This window comes from Lepeophtheirus salmonis, chromosome 1 (genome assembly GCF_016086655.4).
Source record: "Lepeophtheirus salmonis chromosome 1, UVic_Lsal_1.4, whole genome shotgun sequence".
Classification (NCBI taxonomy): Eukaryota; Metazoa; Arthropoda; class Copepoda; order Siphonostomatoida; family Caligidae; genus Lepeophtheirus; species Lepeophtheirus salmonis.
Window position 1 is genome coordinate 7,620,600 of NC_052131.2, and position 20,610 is coordinate 7,641,209.

The 20,610-nt window shown below is 28.8% G+C and overlaps 1 long non-coding RNA gene across 3 annotated transcripts; it reads left to right on the top strand.

The window, feature by feature from the left end:
* Positions 1-1,789: 1,789 nt before the first annotated feature.
* LOC121115670 (uncharacterized) lies at positions 1,790-17,533 on the top strand. 3 transcript variants are annotated; one of them, XR_011779644.1, is made up of 5 exons: positions 8,034-8,161; positions 12,829-13,004; positions 13,781-14,001; positions 15,504-16,040; positions 16,551-17,533. It is a non-coding gene; the product is annotated as an uncharacterized lncRNA (long non-coding RNA). The 3 variants fall into 3 exon arrangements; XR_011779648.1 differs by lacking the exons at positions 8,034-8,161; positions 13,781-14,001 and adding an exon at positions 1,790-2,164; XR_005863641.2 differs by lacking the exon at positions 13,781-14,001 and having other exon boundaries at positions 8,044-8,161.
* The last annotated feature ends 3,077 nt before the right edge of the window (positions 17,534-20,610 follow it).

The window sequence follows — 20,610 nt, forward strand, 5'->3', positions numbered from 1 at the left end:
AATATTTACTTTCTACGGCAAACACATTTGTACATCAAACAGTACCTATAGCTATAATATAGCCTCCATGAATTTACCCTTTTAATATGACATGAGTAAATTGAAAATATATGTTACTGTCTATATTTTCTTGTTTAAAAAGTAATAGCGCATGCTAAGAAGAATTTTCAAAGCAAGCAGTCTTAATGTCAACTGAAATATAAATTATTTATTGAAATAAGTATACGTTGTTATGATTGTTATGACGATGTTTTGCAATTTGATGCGCTATTTAGTGTTCAAATTGACTAAATAAGCAAATACTAATGAAAAGTGTGACGATTACGGGTAATAAAATGTTTTACTTCTTTGGCAAGAAAAATTGTAATTACTCCGTCCATAACCAATCAGAAAAAAAGAAAATAAGTATTAATAATAAATGAAAAATATCAGGCTTTAAAAAATTTAAAAATATTCTTAATAAAAACAAATCAACCCTAAAAATTGAAGAATGATAAATAAAAAGTAATATTTATAGAGTTTAATAGATAGTTTTATAAAAATTATAAATTGGTAAAATAGGGTGTCTTATTTGCCATAAATCAACAACAAAAATATATTTGATACTTGGTATCAAAAAATGAGATTTAAAAAGTTAAAATGAAGAGAAACGTCAAAATAAATTGCGGGGTATACGCAGTACCAAAAGAGAATATTTATTTGTTGGCAGCATGCTTGCAACTAAAATACTCACACCAAGAGGCAAGTAAGAGAAAGATGGGTAGAACATTGTTGGAAAACCTATGTTTCATCTATAATACTAAACAAGATAAAAATCCTATAACTTGATTCAAATCGATAATTTTAAAGAAACAACATCAAAGTGTCATTTTTTCGACATTTTATAGATTTTCAAATCAAAATTCGTCTATGAAGGACCTTTTTTCTTCTTTTTTTTTTTGACGTTTGATGCTTATTTTCTTGTTTTGTGGAATAAAATAAAATATATTTATACCAAATTCTCAACTTTTGTCATTACGGTACATTTTCATGAACAGTCTTCTTTTGTAATTTGTGAAACAGCTGAAATCTAATTCAACAACTGAATATAAAATATTCATAAATCTTAAAAAAATATCTACCTTCATATACGTAAATACATATATATAAATTTTTTCTGTATTCTTGCTTACTACTTTCATTCGGCAGACGTAGAGTCATACATTAACGTCATCTGTGATATCTCGAAAACAAGATCTACATAGCAAGGAAAAAGTGATAAAAAAACTATATATAGATACAGATGAAAAACTATGGTCAATAAAACTTGTTTAGACTCGTTTGGGTTATGATGCCTAATATTTAATGTTAGCAGTACCTATCTTTATATACCTATATGTATTATCATTTATCTCATTAAAGATGTTGATAATTTTTATAAAATATTAACAATTTGAACACCAAAAAATGAGGTTTGGTCAAAATATTAAATGAATTATAAAGGATCAGAAAATTAAATAAGGAGTGGATTTTGAAGCAATAATTTTATGACATAAGCTAATAATTTGGATAATATTATTATTTGTTAAGGTTGAGTAATTAAAAATTGAACGTAGTCAATAATTTGTCGAGTTGTCACAACATTAATTTTAAAATGACTATTTTCCAAGGAGAATTTACAGTGGATAAGCATGCGTAATTCCATGAATAATAAAATTTTTGTATATTTCAAGGAAATTATTATTCATAAAATATGTACAAATTGTAAAAAGCATATATAACTAGTTGGGAGAAGATATTTTTTCATTTAAAGATAATAACCTCTTTTAATTTGTATAAAGTTGTCAGTTCTATCCAGTTAGAGTTTGTGAGTTTTGTGTCGAGTTTGAGTTTTTGAGAATCTGACAATATTATGGAATGTGGGGCTCCTTCTTTTTAATGCAAATTCAACTATTCTCTGTTTTTATTGTCACTTTGAGATATAAAAAAAATTACTAATCATCAAGCTAAATAGAAAAAAGAGATTAGACCATCCTATGATTGGGCTTGCTGAAATTTTCAATTTGATGTATCGTACGGACTGCTGGGCAAGATAGGCAGATTTTGGCAAAACAAGCAACCACTCATAGTCTATGACGTCATTATTACAAGAATTTTCAATTTAATTTATCATACCGACTACTGGGTAAGAAAAACAGTTTTTGAGAAAACACGCAACCACTAATACACTATGACGTCAATAAGAAAAGCGTGGTTGAACGCGTCATGGTATAACTTTGTATTTCTATTAACCTTGCTAATTAATATTATTTGAATGTTTCAAATTTTGATTATGATCCGAGTTCAAGTAAAATCCAATTTTCCAAATAAAAAGTTCGAGTAATTAGTAGAAAAGTTAAGTTGTAATTTTTTTCGACTTGGAGTAATTTTTAAACAATATATATTATGGCAACCTCTCACTAAAATTAACCAAAATTTTAAAAATGACCATAGCGAGTTTTGGAAAGACTTAGAGTAAAGTCAAAAACATTTTTGACATCCTTAAGCATGTCATATTCAAACTTGAAATGGGAACATTGAAAAACTAATTCACTAATTTTCACCAATATCATAGTTAAATACCTCAATTACTGAAGTAATTGTATAAAACTTGAAGTATTTTTAAAAAAACTTGAATGTTTTGCAAATATTCTTAATTTAGGGATAATTCAAGTCTGAACCAGGTAAAATAAAATTAAGGAAGATTGATTTATGCTAACGCCACTAGCAGATATATATGACGGCGTCATTTTTCAAAGATTGCTCTATGTGCAAGGTTTTGTGTCCGATTAGGGCACATCAAAAAATTTAGGAACGGACTAAATAGGACTTCGAAATTTTACCACAAATTATGTTTATAGAACGATTTCAAGTACATTCATATTTTCCAAAAAATATATAATTGGTCTGTTAAACTTAAATCTATTATTTTCTCAATAGATGACTTTAGTATTATATAAGTAAAATTGGTTTACGTTGGATGGTATTTGAAAGATAATGGGAAAAAAAATATAGATAAATTAAGTAAAATCCATTAAATAATCGATTTTTTAACTATAGGTACTTAATGTACTTCAAGTTAGTTGGAGTAAATTTCAGAAAAAAATTGTCAACTCTAATAGTAAAGATGAGTTTTTTGGGGTTTTTTTTTTCAATTTGAAGTAAAACTTGAACTCAACACTTATTTTCACAAAAGAAGGATTATGTACATTATTATTGAGTAATCGTTTAAGATCTGAGGCTTTGTTAATTCAAGCCCCTACATACTACATAGGTAATACTATGAAAGTATCAAAAAATTTATTTCTAAATAACGTAAAAGCCAGTGTACCGAATGAGGGGCCCTCTATAATCTTCAAAAAGCTATTATCCAGGTTATACGATTGTATCATTTTGCCTACATATTTACATAAGTACGTAGATATTTCTTTAGGGGAGACGGGGGCCTGTTACAACACTCCCTTTTTCACAAATATCAAAAAAGTGCCCACCATAAAATTTAACACAATTGTAAAATATAATATTGATTATAGCAACAAAAAATTTACAATTTTGTCAAATTTTCTTTGAGATATTGCATAAAAACTGTTTTTGAAGAATAAAAGCAACTGCAACATCTGTTGCAACTGTTCTAGAATTGTTTATTCTTTTCCATTATTCTATATAATTACACTTCACATCAACCATATTTTTTGGCTAGAGCAGAATCCCAAGAGTTTTTGAGAGTGAATTTAGCTGATCTATAGTACTGATCAGTAGTGATGGATCAGTCAAAAATAAACCTCCGGTTTTAAACAAATTTGTCAGTCATAGGGGTGGTCCTTATTGGTCTTTTATGGCAACTACAATAGTTGAAATAACGTAGTTACTAACTACGTTATTTCATCTTTATGTGAGTAGAACGAAAAAAAGCAAGTATTATACGTTCTAACAATTATTCATTCTTTTCTTCATTTTTATTTTTTTCAATACTAGCAAGGAGAAAAAAAAAGTTAAAGATAGCTTGGACCGTAGAAGTGAAGGACGGGACAATTGGTCCGTTAAATGGAAAAAAACGGTCAGACCAATATATAAAAAATACTGAAAGAAGGGGGGTGACAAATTAGAAAATCTGTCGTAGGATTTGATGGCTCAACATCAGGAAAAGTATGTTTATAAGTTCATAAAAGAATATTATCTATTCTAATTGTTTTAATTTAACTCAAACTCAATTTTTTTGAACTGTTGCACCCGTCCCTTGTTATGAGGGCAATTGCAACATTGGTCGAGTAGTATTAAATTGCAAGTAGTGAAAAAACTATTGACTGGTGTAATCTTTAGTTTGATTCAACCAATTTTTATAGATACAGTCAAACAAGATCACTCTGATTTAAACGTATCACCTGCACTAAGTGGGCATATTCAGTTCCAATGTAAATGTTTCCCAAAAAATCCCTGGATAGGGTTCGCAAATTAAATCATTGCATAGCTACCAAATGAGTCTACATTGAACGGTAAGATATTTAAACTAACCTGGACTGTTGAGTAATAAACAAAGAAGGAATTACTGGCTATAAAAATACTAGACGAAAAAGACTCTTTCTTAATGAGTTATATGTATGCATGCAACATAAATGTATATTTTTTTCACATTACTGTATTTCCGTTTCCTTCTCTTTATCCCATGTTTGCCCACACGTAAATTTTGTCCTTTACTGTATTATTTATCCACTATTGTCAACTTTTGTTGTATTGTTCGAAGATACATAACTGCAGAGGCGTCTGGAGGATTACATTATGTATCAAAATCCATAGTTATTCACAAAAAATCATCAATTAAATTTGTAGAGGAAAATATATTAAAAAACCACAGCTGTTCACTAAAAGTTTTAAAAATTAAATTTTAAACATTAAATTTTTCGAAAAAAAAAATTAAAAATCTATTGTTATTTTTATTATTGTTTGACTCTATGTAGGTATGTTGTTTTACAATTTGGCAATTCAAAGTCAAACCAGTTGGAAGCAATTAAGCCATAAACAAAAAGTGTTGCAACTGTCACCAGTATCCCATATGTACTTATATAAGTAGATTCATCAACGAGGTTTTGAGTCTACACAGAATAACGTAAAAAATAATTGTCTTAGTACTTATAATAACTAAATAGAACAAAATGTTTATACTATTCCAGGGATGATGCGTATATTTTTACAGCAATTTTTCACTCTCAGAGAGGGATACTTTTATATAAGACACAAACTTATATTTTATATATATATATATATATTGTAGAGGACATGTTGTTTATTTTTGTGTTGTTGTTATTTTTTTTCTTCACAAAATGTAAGAAAATAACCTACTGTGTATAACGGCAGTAATAAAAATAATAGTTGATATATATATTATGGTCAAAAAACCAGTTTTTTCCTCCATTTGAAAAATAAAAATAAACAACAATTATATATTATCCCTTTCGTGTTGGAAAAACCAACGGAAAGATATATTTTATGATTAAAAGTATGTAAAATGTTAAATATACTTTTATACAGTGGTTCTCAGTCTTTAAATATCTGTGATTCCTTATACTGAAAGTGCAAGTAGAGTCGAAGTCTTAAAGAAGTTTAAAAGGCAAGGGACTGCTTTTTTTTTAGCTGTAGTTTTTTTCTACTTTTTTCCCTATTAATAGTGCTCTAAAGTTGATTGGTTGAACTTGAAATTACTCTTATGGGCCTTTTTTTGATTATTTTTGGAGGAAAGGTTGCGTTATACAAGAAGGTAATAACTTGCAACACATTCATATATAACCAGAACAAAAAAATACACTGTATGTTTCTGTCAGCTGCCATTGTTTTTTCTTATTTTCCTTTTATTGGTATTTTGAACGTTTTACAAGATTTAAATTTGAAATAGCTGTTTTTAAGCTGAAGCAATTATATTAATAATAAGAAGAATATAATTTATAATAATGGAAAGAATTGGTTAACCAATAATTGTTTTTGTGCCTTAATGTGTTTCTTTTTTATCGAATGGTTGCAATATATACAAAAAATAAAGAATAATAAAACCGATTCTGATGCAATTTTAGTGAAAACTACGGATACCGATTCGATTAATTCATATCTTAAATAATAGGTAAAAAATACGATTTTGCTATCAAGAGCGTCCACAGGATTATATTTTAGGGGAAAAGGGGGCTGGGATTTTGGAATTTATTTGAAAAAATAAAAGATTTTTTTTTTTTTTTTTCATTTCAAATATTGAAATTTTTACAAAAATTTTAAAAATATACAATTTTATATATTTGTTTTAAAACTTTGTTATCCATTGCTTGTTTAGCCTCAGTGTATAAAGGAGGATTGCCTCCCACATAGAAACAAGAAGGTTCTTTAGATAACAAATTATGATATGTGATGGACAAGTTGTTATTTTTGGTAATATGTAGTTTGAGAAATGTTTGAGTCGACTTTATCACAGGGGCCTCCGGAGGGTTTGGGAAGGATTTAGCCACCTCCACCCCATTTAAGGAATTTTTGCTTTTTATTATAATTGTTTATATTTGAAATGTAATTTTTCAAACTTTTTTTCCAAAAAATTTAATTTTCTGTGGATAGTTCTAATTTTTTTTTTTTTTTTATTGAAGAATTTAATAATTGAAATTTGTTTCTAAAAATTTTATAAATGAAATTTAATTTTAGTAGAAAAAAAATATTTTTTTGTGAATAAATTTTTACTTTTTTTTTTTTTAAATCCATGTTTTGTTCACAGCTGTGAATTTTTTAAATTTTTTTCAAAAAAAAAATAATTTTATGAGAAAAACTTGGGATCTTTAATAAAAAATTTTTAAAAATATGAATTTTCAAATTCAATTCAAAAAATCATACGTACGCCCCTATATCATGTTCTTATTGTTAACGATTAACGGCATGTACGAACGTATATTCAATATTCATAAGTTACAGTTTTCCCCACCAGTTGAGTGATAAGTTACCCACCCACCCCCTAACGAACCATTGCAAAATTTGAACATGAAAAAGGACATAGAAACAATAACCAATTATGATAAGTTTACATTTTTACTGATTACTGATGCTGAAACAATAAAAAGCCCAATTTTATTGCCATTAGAACATAATTGTTAGTTATTATTCACTGACTTAAAAAAACTTGTTGCCAAAAGGGTACTGTTCACCTCAAAGGAAACCTTTGTAATTACCAGATTTGTCATGCGTGCACGTGCAATTTATTTCAAAGAACTTTGTATATAATAATCTTTAAACCACAACAATGATCCATTTCAAAATAAAGAGGTTCTGTGTTTTAAAATGTTTTTTTCTTTGGGAAGAGAAAATACTACGTTAATAATTTTCGTACTTGCAAAATATAATTTATCTTAGTATTTTTACTCCTACAAGCAAGAAATGTTTTAAGTCACAAAACCTCTCTATTTTGAAAGGGAGAGAGTTGGAGATTTAAAGATTATAGTATGCAAAGTTTTTAGAAATATATTGTCTACATATACAAGTATATATGACATATACAAATGAAAGATGTGGTATAACTTTATTTGACTTTTTCCGTTATTTGTTCAATTTTTCACCCCTTTCATCCGTTCAAAAATGAACAGAAAGATGGAACAGTGCTCATTTTTTGCTCAATCTCCAAACTAGTCCTAAAATTATCATTATCCATTCACAAATGACTTATAAATTCTTCCAAAATGTATATTTATCAATTATTTTCGATCATAGGTTAAAAGATATTAATGTATAAATATGGGATTGTCCCCTACATGAATTGAAGAATTAGATATAAATCATTTGATTGCAGTTATTTCAATATTGTATGATGGTAGCAAATAGTCATACCTACAAAGGTACATTGACTTGTTCCTGAGTCAGACACGTGAAAAACAAATGAAATATACCTGCACTAATTGTTAAGTGTTAATGAATGGAATATTTTTATGCGAAGGAATATGATTTGTAATGAAAAAATAGTTACTTTTTGTTTTTTTTATCAAAGTCATGTTCTGATCGTTCTCACTTTGATTATTTCTTAAACCATAAATCCTAGTGGTGTGCTACGAGAAAACCTCGTCTTTTGGTACTCGAGTTGAATTAAGGAAACAAAAATAGTGTACAAATAATCTCTTCATCTTCCTTAACGGTGAGTTTTTACTTGAAACTCCTTTAAAACTTATAATTCGTCAAACACTCACTTTTTTTCTCTGTCAAATTTAAAATTTATATTTTCCCATAGGCAACACATTGTAGAAGTATGTTGATTATTGTCCATTGTGTACTCTTACGCCCCATGCACATATTAATGTTTTCAAAACACTATAGTTTTTTATTCGGATTCAAAAAGTTTTGCGTCCAACCAAAAAATAAATTTGCTTAATCTGAGCTGGTCAAGAAAAGTGATGTATACAATCAGAATCTTATTATTACCAGAGTTTAAATCTTCGTAATGAAAAAAATAAAATTAGCAATTAGAAAAAACTACATTCATATTAATGAGCATCAGTGCCCGTAAAAATATTTTGGTTATAACCCAACTACATAAAGTAAAATATTGATGTGTTGATTAAATAAAATGTTGAATTACATATATGACCACAATTCAAATAAGTTCATCCAGTTTTTAAGGTAAGCTATGGAACATAAATATGATTTTGTGGCTATCGAACTTGCTGGCGGTCAAAAAGTGTTAGAGCAAGTAACTAGTATAGCTTGTAATCCCTCGAGTGTTGATTTAGAACTCAAAAATACTCGAGTAGCAAAACTCAGCTTGCGGTACATCACTAATAAAAACAATTTATTCGTAGAAATAATAAAGTTAGAAATTTTATGCCCCTATGATTTTGATCGTTAAGTTGAATATCAACTAAAAAAACTATCTTACTAATAGTAATAGTTTTATTTAAAGGTTAAAAAATATTTTTACAATATATCATTTTAAAATAATAAATCAATAAGAATCACTCATCATCAACGCAAAAGTATGTGTGCTTTTCATAATTAATTCATTATATGTGTTTATATAAGGACTAGTAGTCCTTGGTCTATGTAAGTACATATCTATGAACTAGAGCTGATACTCGACCTTAAGACCGATCATTATTTTCGGTACAATTTAAAGTATATTAATCCAAAGCGTAGGTATAAGAAATTAATTTTTTTCTAATCGTGGAGCAATTTTTTACTCATTGCATCGCCCTATAATACGAGTTTTACTCATAAACGTCATACATATCACGTCATTGTACTGATGTTCAAAATATGGAAACTTTCATGACGTCATCAAATATAAAATTGGTTTACCTATATGACGACACTATCGTGCTAACACAAAAATCAGTGTGTTTTGTTGTTCGCTGTCGATTTCTCTGCTTCTTTTCAATAAATCAATGTTCTTCACAACGTTGATTGGCAGAATTATAACTAGCCTCTGTTAAGATTTTAACCAGTCTCAACAATTATTGGAAAATAATTCCATAATTAAAAGTATTGGCAAACATATACTAACTGATTGTGGGCCTTATTATGGGTTATTTCCTTAGAAAAGGCTACGTGATAGAATAAAGGTAACGTCGTCATATAGAGTTTATATAGACCAATTTTGAAAATAAATAGTTCATGAAGTCATTTATGCTTCCAAATTGGGGTACCAACTGCCCTCTTTTCCTCCTGCAAATTTACTTTTTTTATGTACAATGAATTCAAAATGAGACTAATCTTAAACTGAACTTTTTCAAGAACCAAATTTAAAATGAGAATGATGCTCCCAATCATATATACTTTGATCCCCCCCCCCATCACAGTACGCATGGCCTCATGCTATAACGGCGCCCTCATACAATCTGCCAATATATTTATCTATTGTACTGATTTAGAAGTACAAATGTCGTCATCAACAATTAATCTATAAAATCGATCTGACTAATCTTCTTTTAAGGGCCGAATTAAATATCTTGGTCCCTGGCAACAGCTGGTAGAAAATTATGCGGTAACTGCACCCTCTGTAATTCAGATATACAGAAGTGTATAAAATATGTCCTAGAAGAAGGAAGAGCTTTTTTTTAGTTAGCATTCTATACAAGGTTTTATATTTTCCAAAGCTGTTACCATTATTATTGAATTCTTGAAGACAAAGCATCTAAGTTAAAAGTAATAATTAATATCTGTGCTCAAACGAAGAGTAACGATGAGGTTTTGCTCGGGAATTAAAGATGTAAATCCTTTGTGAACGCAGAGTATAATTGAAGATCGACATAAGAGTAATTCCAGCCTTTATATCCTAAATATATCTAAAGTCTGTACCAAAAAAAGTATTCATACAAAAACAAGTATTGAGGACAAATTATGTATTTAATTAAAAAATTATGTTTGTAACTGTTATTTTTTGAATTTTTCTCAAAAATTCTTCCATTGGTAGAAATATGAGCCTCACTACGGCATCTAAAATTATCACAAATGTTTTTCACTGTGGACTTGGGCATGATATTCCACTCTACTGCCACAGAGGCTTTCCGGGAATCAACATTGGAGTGGTGGGCTGCACATACCTTGGACTCCACAGCGCTCCACATAAAGTAATCAAGGGGATTCATGTTTGGCGAATTAGCTGTACTAAAATCCCTTGGATCCTAATATGATGTACTTTTGCGTGACCAATGCTTGAATGACAAGGAGCCCCATCATGAGTCTAGCACCAGTTGCCAATCCCAGAGGTTATGTTAAGGGCAGGAAATACCTTGTGTGCCAGCAAGTTATTATACTGCGTGGTGTCAACAGTCCCCTTTGCCATGAATGGTGCAAACATATTCCTGTTAGAACACACAGCACCCAATATCATGGCAGAAGCAAAGTGTTTTGTCATCCCAGTTTAGCAAATGAATGCTTCTGCATCTTCAGTCTCTTGAGACTGAAGCAGGTACTTTTTGAGTTTGACATTGCATCCGCAGTAAATATTTTTTCATTAGAAAACACCAAAACATTACTTTGGCCTCTTTTTAGTAATATGATAACTTTCTTGCGTCTATTCTTGCATTGTTGGGATACCAACCAGCCCTTGAACTTTAGTACAGGCTCTTGATTTAAGCTGTAGGTCATACCTCACAATTGCAACGCACGGCATTTTTGTCAACATTTAAATCCTGGTAATCTGACGGATTTTAAAACGGTGAGCAGTTTCAATTTTGGCCCTTATTGCACGGATGACGGCTTTAGTAGATGCTGAACTTGACCTTGTATTCTGAGGACAATTGGAAAAGTTCTTGGTGACATTGTAATTGTTCTTGACTTTGTATTCCAGACTTTTGAAGACACAGAAACGTTCACCATTATCTTTGATCTTGTCGACAGCATCAATGCGAGCAGTGATTTTCTTCCTTAGCTACTCGATGATTGCAATTTTTGTTTATTTATTATTCTAGAAAGACACTAAGGGTCGAAAATGAAAGCCTTTACGTTCACGCAACTAATTTTTCGTCATGAGAAATGAGCAAATTGAAACGTACATTACTTTATTTAGCTTAAACAGAATTTCGGTACATACTTGATATAGAGTAAGATTTGTGTTTATTACATTTTCCTCACGGCTGCATGCAGCAGATCTAATAAAACGTCATTACAACTAGCCGGCCTTCCTCCCGAACATTGTCAGGGTGACCACGTTAATTATCTATGTATAGTACTAACTTATAAGTATACATGACGTCATCAACAATATATATCAAAAAAACAAAAGTATATCTGTTTGCTTGTATGTTTTCCGTAAAGTAATTTTTGATTGTATTTTAGGACTGCGTAGGTACTTGATCTTAGAAATAATAATGCAATTGAGCATGTCAATCATATCATTAAAAAAAATTCCCTGAGGTTTATCTTGTATATTAATAAAGCAAAGTTTATCTACATGTATGTTGGCATGTTTGTACTCCGTAGAGTCATTTTTGAATGTTTCTTAAAACTATATGTACTAAAAAAGAACAAGAGAGTACATTATAATGAATTGTAAATCCTAAGCATTTTTCGCGTGAGCTTTTATTCCATTCTCGTGGTGAGAAAATCTAACCATTGAGTAATTACGTACGAATGAGTTCCTAAAAATGTAGAGTATCATTGAGGATTTCTTGAGGTGTTATCTTCCATATTGATAATGCAAAGGTTATCCTTTCGTCGACACCTAATAATTTCGGGCAATGCCGGGTACTACCGCTAGTACATCTATAAAAAATGTATCTTTTTTTTTTTGGGGGGGACAATATACATAAACCAAACTTCCTTAAATGACTGAAAAATATATTTCGATCCAACAAAATATAGAACGGTCTTAAAGGCGCAACCCAACACTAATATAATATGAACATGTTCTTTTTTAAATGTTAACCGTTTAATTTTAACTAAGTCATATGTATATTGTATAGCTGTATGTTAAATATACAAAATACGAGAGAACTGAGCACTTTTCCTTTCGTTCAATGTCCTAATGAAAGTGAATTATTCCCTTCATTTTCATCAAAGAAGCAATTGAAGGTTGTGTGTTTTTTTTACATGTATGTATGTAGTCGTTTTATAGATATAGATAGACAACTGTGCGTTCTAATTATATATATATATATATATATGCTTACTTGGATTGTATGTTTCCCAGGAAATTGAAAATAATCCGTCTACCAGGACTTTTTATTTAAATTTCGGGATATTGATAGTATTTAATAAATACAAAGAAATTGAAGTACTATATTTCTTTTTATCCTTAAAAAAGAAAAAAAGGAATTCTAAACACGTCTTACTCATGTATTCTCATTTTATCATTATCTCTAATAGTGCCTGGATTGATTTTTTAGTATCTGTGCGTCCCTTTGTTTGGAATTCCGTAAAGGACCCGACACAACCCACAACAAAAATACAAAAATGATGAACAAGCTAATTTTTTGGTAGAGTTGGTGGTTTTACTACTTTAAAAAACACAACCCGACTCGGATATCACCAGAATATAATATGTAACTATATTCTTTCTTTATTTAATATTTATTCAATGTTTAATTTAATATTTTGGAGAAAGAAATATATGTATAATATTGAACAAAAATCAATGAAACAAGAAACCCCCAAAATATTGTATCACATCATATATACACCCAACTTTTTTTATTTCAATCAATTATAGGACATATATATAAATTTCTGAGACATGTTAAGACACCCAATAATGTTAACTATAGTTTAGAGCCTTTATTAGGTTTTAGAGACATATATTGGACCCTATATTTGCCACATATTCAAAGGAGTAATAAAAATAATTTGTATAATGAAATTGAAGATAGTTTGTGAATACAAATGTAATCCAGACTCAATTTTGAAAAAAATCATTCCAGTTTGCTTTTGTGTTGAAGAGTTCACAAGCATTATTTTATATTGAATAGAACGTATTTTAATTTACATAGTAAAAGCTCATTTTTGAGAAAAATCATTCTAACTTGCTGTTATATTGACCGGCCACCAACTTCTCGGGAATTTCCTGTAAGTGCAAACTCCCGTGGGAATGGGATTCCGGGAGAGAAACCCTAATACTCACATATATTATTTTTCAAGATGATGTGTATAATTAATTTTTTAACGTAACAAACTATTTGAAAGAAGAAGCTAACAAATAGTCATGCTACACACAGAATGTAAAAAAAGGAGGGGGGGGTCTTCTGCACCACCGTTAGCCTGTAGCATATAAAAAAACCTATATATTCATTTTACCTATTAAACTATTCTTCATTATACGCAGGCCTCACTCTCCCTCCTTGATGGAAAAAAACAACAACACGAATGTATATATATATAACTATATAAAATAACAACGTTCCATACCCAGCAACTCTTTTAAGAGTCTTAAATGATATGTATGCCTTGTACAAGTTGCAATTTTAATGTTTTAATATGCCTTATTTCATAAAGTACAATATCAATCATTTTAATTATGAGACATGAGGAAAAATCTCTTATACTGTAAGTATAGTGTCAAGTCTTTGCTCATAGGGTCAAGTCCTTGAATTTTTTAATAGAGTAATGAGATTTCTTTATAGCTAATTTAATGTCCATTATTATAATATACAATGGGTCTATATTGTTAAGGCTTTTCCTGTAGTAATAAAAATAGAATTTGAGTCCGAATCGAGTAGGCAGTCTTTGATTTTGAGATCAAGTTGAGTTGCAAGTCTCCAGTCCAAGTGCCCACTTCTGATTATTACATCTCTTATTTTAATTAAAAACTTAAGGCGAGCATATTTCCTTTTCAAAAAAAAAAAATTATGCATAAATTATTATTTTTTTTCTTAATTTTTCTTTATGAAAATAAATTTTGTGTGTTTTTTTTTTTTAATATTTTGAATCTCGCTTGTTTTTACACAATATATTTTGGATTTTATATTCCTGTTTGTTACAAAATATAATTGAATGTATTTAATTAAATTTTTGGCATGACCTATTTGTCCTTATAAACTGGACACTTCATGAATTAATATCCTTGATGCCCCGGACATTAACTAAAAAGAGGAAGTTTAGTCACCCTAAATAACTATAAATTGATAGAATCATTTAACTTTGATCTATTTAAATTACGCATTTTTTATGAATTTAGGAGTAATATGAGTGTAGACATTTGAACTTTAATTTGTACCACATAGTATTTATTTATTAGTAAGTTAAAAAAAAGCAAAAATTAAACTATTTATAATGCATCGGCTATCAAGAAATATTCCTCTTTTACGTAAGCTCTAAATTCTTCCTTGTAATTTTTTTCATTTTCATCTTAGCAATTAGTCATTTTCAATTAAAAAGTAAAAAATTGCACCATTTATATATGCACCATGTACGGAATACTGAATTATTATCATCACAAGTTCCAGAGGTGTCCACGGGATTATATTTCAGGGAGGAAGAGCCCTTTGTTTTTGGATTTTTTTTTAATTCAAAAATTCACAGCTATTCACAAAAACTATATCTTTTGAAAATTATAATTTCAAATATTAAATTTTAAAAAATAATTCAAAAATCCATACATTTTCAGAAAAAATATTTATTTTTTTTTCAAATAAATTTTAAAAATGATTTATCGAAAATTAAATTTTAAAAATGATTTATCAAAAATTAAATTTTAAAAATTATTTATCAAAAATTAAATTTCAAATACTAAATTTTCTTGAAAAAAGTAAAAAATCCTTAATTTGGGGGTGGGGTGGGCTGGACTGGGGATACAGCCCCTCCAGTCCACCCCTGAGTATTCTAAATTCTTCATTAAAGTTCTTAATATAGTAATTAAAATCAGTTAAGTTGAGTCCAGTCCTCATTATTAGTCCTTAAAATTTGTTCCAAGTTTTTAAAACACCTCCATAAAGAAGTATTTTCATTAATATTATTGTAATTTACCTCAGTTTGCTAATGGAATTAATTAAATAAAACTTTAAGTATCTTTAAAACATAAAAATAGTTTGTTGTTATTCTTAATTTAGGCCTAGTTATGTATTTATTATTCCTATACGTATTGGATCCTAGATGATCGAAATATATATGATGATGTCACCAGCTGATATCAGTAAGATTGTTTGATGAAACCACTTTTACACCAGATTTTTGACAGGACAGTACATTTCGGCACGGTACGTCACTAATTTAAGGCTATTTATCTACTTTTTGGATCTTGCAACTTGTACAATTTGCTTATACAAGTCACAACTTGTACAACCTCGCATCTTGTACAGAACATGCAAACATTCAAGCATACATATACTTCATCACAGCTATAAAAAATAAAAGTAATGGGAATATATACTTTACAAAGGCCTGCGTATGTTGTTGTTCTTCATGTTCGTAGAATGTGTTGTCTACTGTGTACACTCTCGCTTATTTTACAGGCAGTACATACAAATACATGAGTCAAAGTATTGTCTGCATATATTTTGTATCGCTATGCCTCAAACTTTTATTTGAATAACATTACTTCCAAAATCGTCGTCCGTCCTTCGACAACAGTTGTTGTCGTATTCATTGTAAGTATAATCCTTTTTTAAAGAGTTGTGTATTTTTTTAGTGACATGGAATTCATACTAAATACTATATAACTTAGGGGAAAATCCTCTCTAAATATCCTGTCCAGGGACATTGTTATGAATTTATCAAAAAAAGATCCAAAATACATTTTTTTGAACAAAAACCACAAAATTACAACTTTGTTTTTCAATTGATTCATTTCAAAGTTTGAAGTGATTAATGTCCTCTCTTTTTTTTTTTTTTTTTTGGAAAGTCAAAATAGAATTATCCTAAGCTACATAAATATAAATAAATATTGATGTACATTTTATATAAATACTCAACTGTCAAACTATTTATTTTTTTTGACACTTTTTATGGGAGGCTCCTTTTTGGCAATAAATAATACCATATATAATTAGCAAAAAATTAATGACTTTTCCTCTTACATTCTTTCCAAATATAATATACAATCTAATAATTTATAATTTCATTACTCATAATTAAATCTATTTCTCTTCTATCAACAGATTAGTGAACAGTGGAGCCTTGGGAGCGAGAAGTTTTCGCTGGAGAAAAAATGATGGTCAGAATACCCGCATCTTATCTCCATTTCATCTGAAATTATTCCCTGGTATTTCATGTGTGTAAGGGTTGTAGTCAGCCAAAGATTAAACACATATAGAAGAAATGACTTCATCTCCAGGATTGTCCAGGAACTGAGTGCCCAAGGCTCCACTGTCAAAGAGATTACGCTCTCTCACAGTGAGAAGAAGTTTCATTAAAGAACTTTCGCCCTTACAAATGGCTATAAATATATTTATGGCCTCTTTTGATTTTTGGCCCTTCCTTCAATCCAAATCCAATACGAACACATTTAACATCCATGAGGTACTGGAGGAAATCGTCAATGTCAAAAAGAGCAAACAAGTCTTTAATGAAACAACTAAGATAACACGGATCCATCCAAAGAAGGATCGTATAACTGAGGAAGACTAATACTATCTTCCCCAGAACATCATTCCCTCCTGTATCCATTGCATTATGGGTTTAAGGGATGCATATTCAGGAGTGGATTCACACATAACTGAGAAACAGTTCAAATGAAAGGACATTACTATCTATTCTACAAATTTATGAAGTATTTTCTTAATGAACATGTTATTTTCAAACAACTATGTAGCAATCTATATAAATATTTAATGTGTTAACTTTAAGGATGTGTTTAAGATTAAGGGTTTGCTTTACTATGTTAATTGATAAAATAAGATGTAATTAATTTACTTTATACCTGTAAGAACTATATATTTTTTAAAAATTAAAAAAAAAAATCCCATTTTTTTATGAACTATTTATGACTGTTTATTTCTTGAAAAACTTGATTATAATTATTTATTTATCATGACAATGTAGCCAATCAATAATTATCTTGCTAAAAATGTAAGAAAACATTTCATGTGTTAGTTAAGTAAGAAATTTTTATGTTAATAAATTTTTTTTTTTTAATGTAAAATTTTTAAGGCTTATTTATTAACTCAAACCTATGTTTAGCGTAGAAAAACAAATCAAGGAATCATCCAAACTAATCATATGGCAAGTATAAATTAATACACATTTGAAACTGTAGTGTCATAAGAACTTTATGATTGACTCATTTACACGAAACTAAACTAGAAGGATTTTTCTCGTAATCGAGTATAGATTAACCACATTTATGTTCTTAGACGAATTTTCGTCAAATTATATAAAATAAATATTCTTTGGGACCCTCACAAATTGCACTGAAAGTAGCAAAAATTCATGAAAAAATTTCTTTAAAAGGGATCATATCGGGGCCAAATTGAGTTTCATAAATCAAATGAAAATTTTAACCAATAGCTCATATCCTTGGGGTTCTTAAATCCTCCCAAAAGTTTGATTACAATGTCAATAATTGAGCGAAATATGTATATACAATATTGTGCTGTATGCAAGATACATGGTGTAAAAAATGATTAATTGGGCATTTTTTCCATTTCTTGATAATAGATCAAGATTTTTATTGCGTTAACTTTCCACATATGCCATTTCTGTACGATAAAACGGTTAAAAATCTTAATAATAATTTTCAAGGTTTTACATTCAAAATTACTTGACATAGACTCCAGGGGCCTAAAAGTTTAAACGACACTTATTTTACAAGTCAAATTGCGAAAAGAAATGATAAAAATATATTAACGGTTAGTACTTTTTTGCAGTTTCTGTTCTAAGAAAAAAAATCTCCTACTCCGACTCTTCAAAAAAAAACCAAAAGTGTATCCTTTCAAATTTGGGAGGTTAAATATCTATATATAGTCCTACACAATCAAACTCAAGTTACCAACGCATGAAGTAACATAAATGTTGAGTGAACGTAAGGCATAAATATTTTAATTAAATGGTTTTTATTTGAAAAAAACCATTCCTTGATTACGTAACAAGTAGTCGTAAATTTCTGTTACATTCCTTTTCGTTATTTGCTATGCGAGGAAAATTTAAAGATGGCGTTGTTTTTGAAAAAGCCATTATTTTTTTTATTACCTACTATTCCCTGGAGCCTGTTATGAGAGTACTTTTATAATATGTACTCTTCTACCTTCGGCATTAAAAGGAAAAAAGGGGGAGGAAGGAGGAATGTTAGAAACAGTTTCAAGTCAACTAAATGTCGTGTACAAGCAGAGGCGTCCGCAAGGGATGGGCTGGAGGGGCTGTAGTCTTCCCAAATTAAGGAAATTTTGCTTTTTACAAGAAAATTTAATATGAATTTTTTTTTAAATAATTTTTTTTAACCAACTGTGGATATTTGAAATTTTTTCCAACAAAAATTTAAATTCTTGAGATTAGCTATAGATTTTGGAAATTATTTTACTAAAAATTTAATACTTGAAATTATTTTCGTAAAAATTTAATATTTGAAATTATTTTCCTAATAATTTAACTTCTTGTAAATAGGCGAGGATTTTTGAAATTTTTTGTCAGCAGCTATGGATTTTTGAATTTTTTTGTGAATTGCTGTAGATTTTTGAAGAAAAAATAACATTTTGAGAATAGCTATGTATTTTCGAAATGTTTTACCAATTTTTTTTATTTTTCGTGAATATCTTTGGATTTTTGAAAAAATTGTAATATTTAAATATTTGAAAAAAATTTCCAAAAATTTTAAATGTTTGACAATATTGATTTTTGGAGTTTTTTTTCAATACAATTCAATTTTTTTGTAAATAATTGTGAATTAAAAAAAAAATAATAATTAATATTTGAATCTCTTTTGAAATTTTTTATGGGAAAAAATATATATATGATCCTACGGACGACCCTAAAATCCTACAACCTACTTAAATATATCTATGAAATATTTAGCAGTAAATATATTTGAAGTAAAAAAATGAATGTGTACTTTTTCTGTTTCTTATTTTTTGTTCATGATTGATTTTATGTTAACGTACAACATAGGTAGTACGTTAACAAATTGATAGATTCATAATTTATTGTTATTGTAAAAAAAATATAAATAGCCTACTATTAAATTGAGTTTTTTTATGTGCATTATGGTCTTCATATTACAATTTGTGGGCAGATACATGGGATTATTAACTATAGTCTGAACTCTGTAGCAGTGATGGGGACAATTAAGTGTCCTTTAATCCAATAATTGAGTACTTATACTTAAGTATTAATGAAACACAGGTACTGATACTTAGTAGGCAGTACTTAAGTACATTCGGGGCGTCTGCAGAATTATATTTTGGATGCAAGTTGAGTTTTTTGGAAATTAAAAAAGAAAAGAAAAAAAAATTAGAAGAATTTTTTGAGAAAATAAATTCAGATAATAAACTTTTTCTAAAAAAATATCAAAAATACAAAGCCATTGACAAAAATAATTTTAAATATTAAATTTTCTTATAAGAAAATTTGCAAATCCACACCTATTCAAAAAAAAGAAAAATTTGAAAATCAATTTTAATTTGATATATATTTGTTCACAAAAAATTTAATTTTTGGGAAAAAATTCAAAATCCACAGCTGTTCACAAAGAAATTTCAATTTTTAGGGAAAAAAATTAATATATTTAATTTTTTAGTGATAAGCAAAATATTTTATTTTTGAGGGGGGGGCCCCACAATATTATTTAAAAAATCAGTTATTTAGTTTCAATATTTTTAAAAACAATAAATGCATTCATCAATTGCAACAATAAAGTAATAAATGTTAATATAGTGAGCTACTGACTTTGACCATATTATCTAGTTGCGTCGGTTAGGAAATCTACGATTGTTAATAATTTGTTGAAAAATAAAAAGTGGCTCCAATGTTTATTAACAAAATTAATGATTTTTTCCCTAAAATATTAGATTAGCCATTGTCTTACAAACACGTTATTTTATCACTTCTTCGATTAATACTAATATTTTGATTCCCAAAAATGAAGAAACTTGCCTTATACTAGAGAAAAGGGGGTCATAATTTGAAATCAATATATATATATTTTAAAGTGTTAGTAGCTTCACCAACGAAGTAAAACAGAGGCTATGTTTTGTCCTCTGTTTATTTATTGATAGTCACCAGGATTGC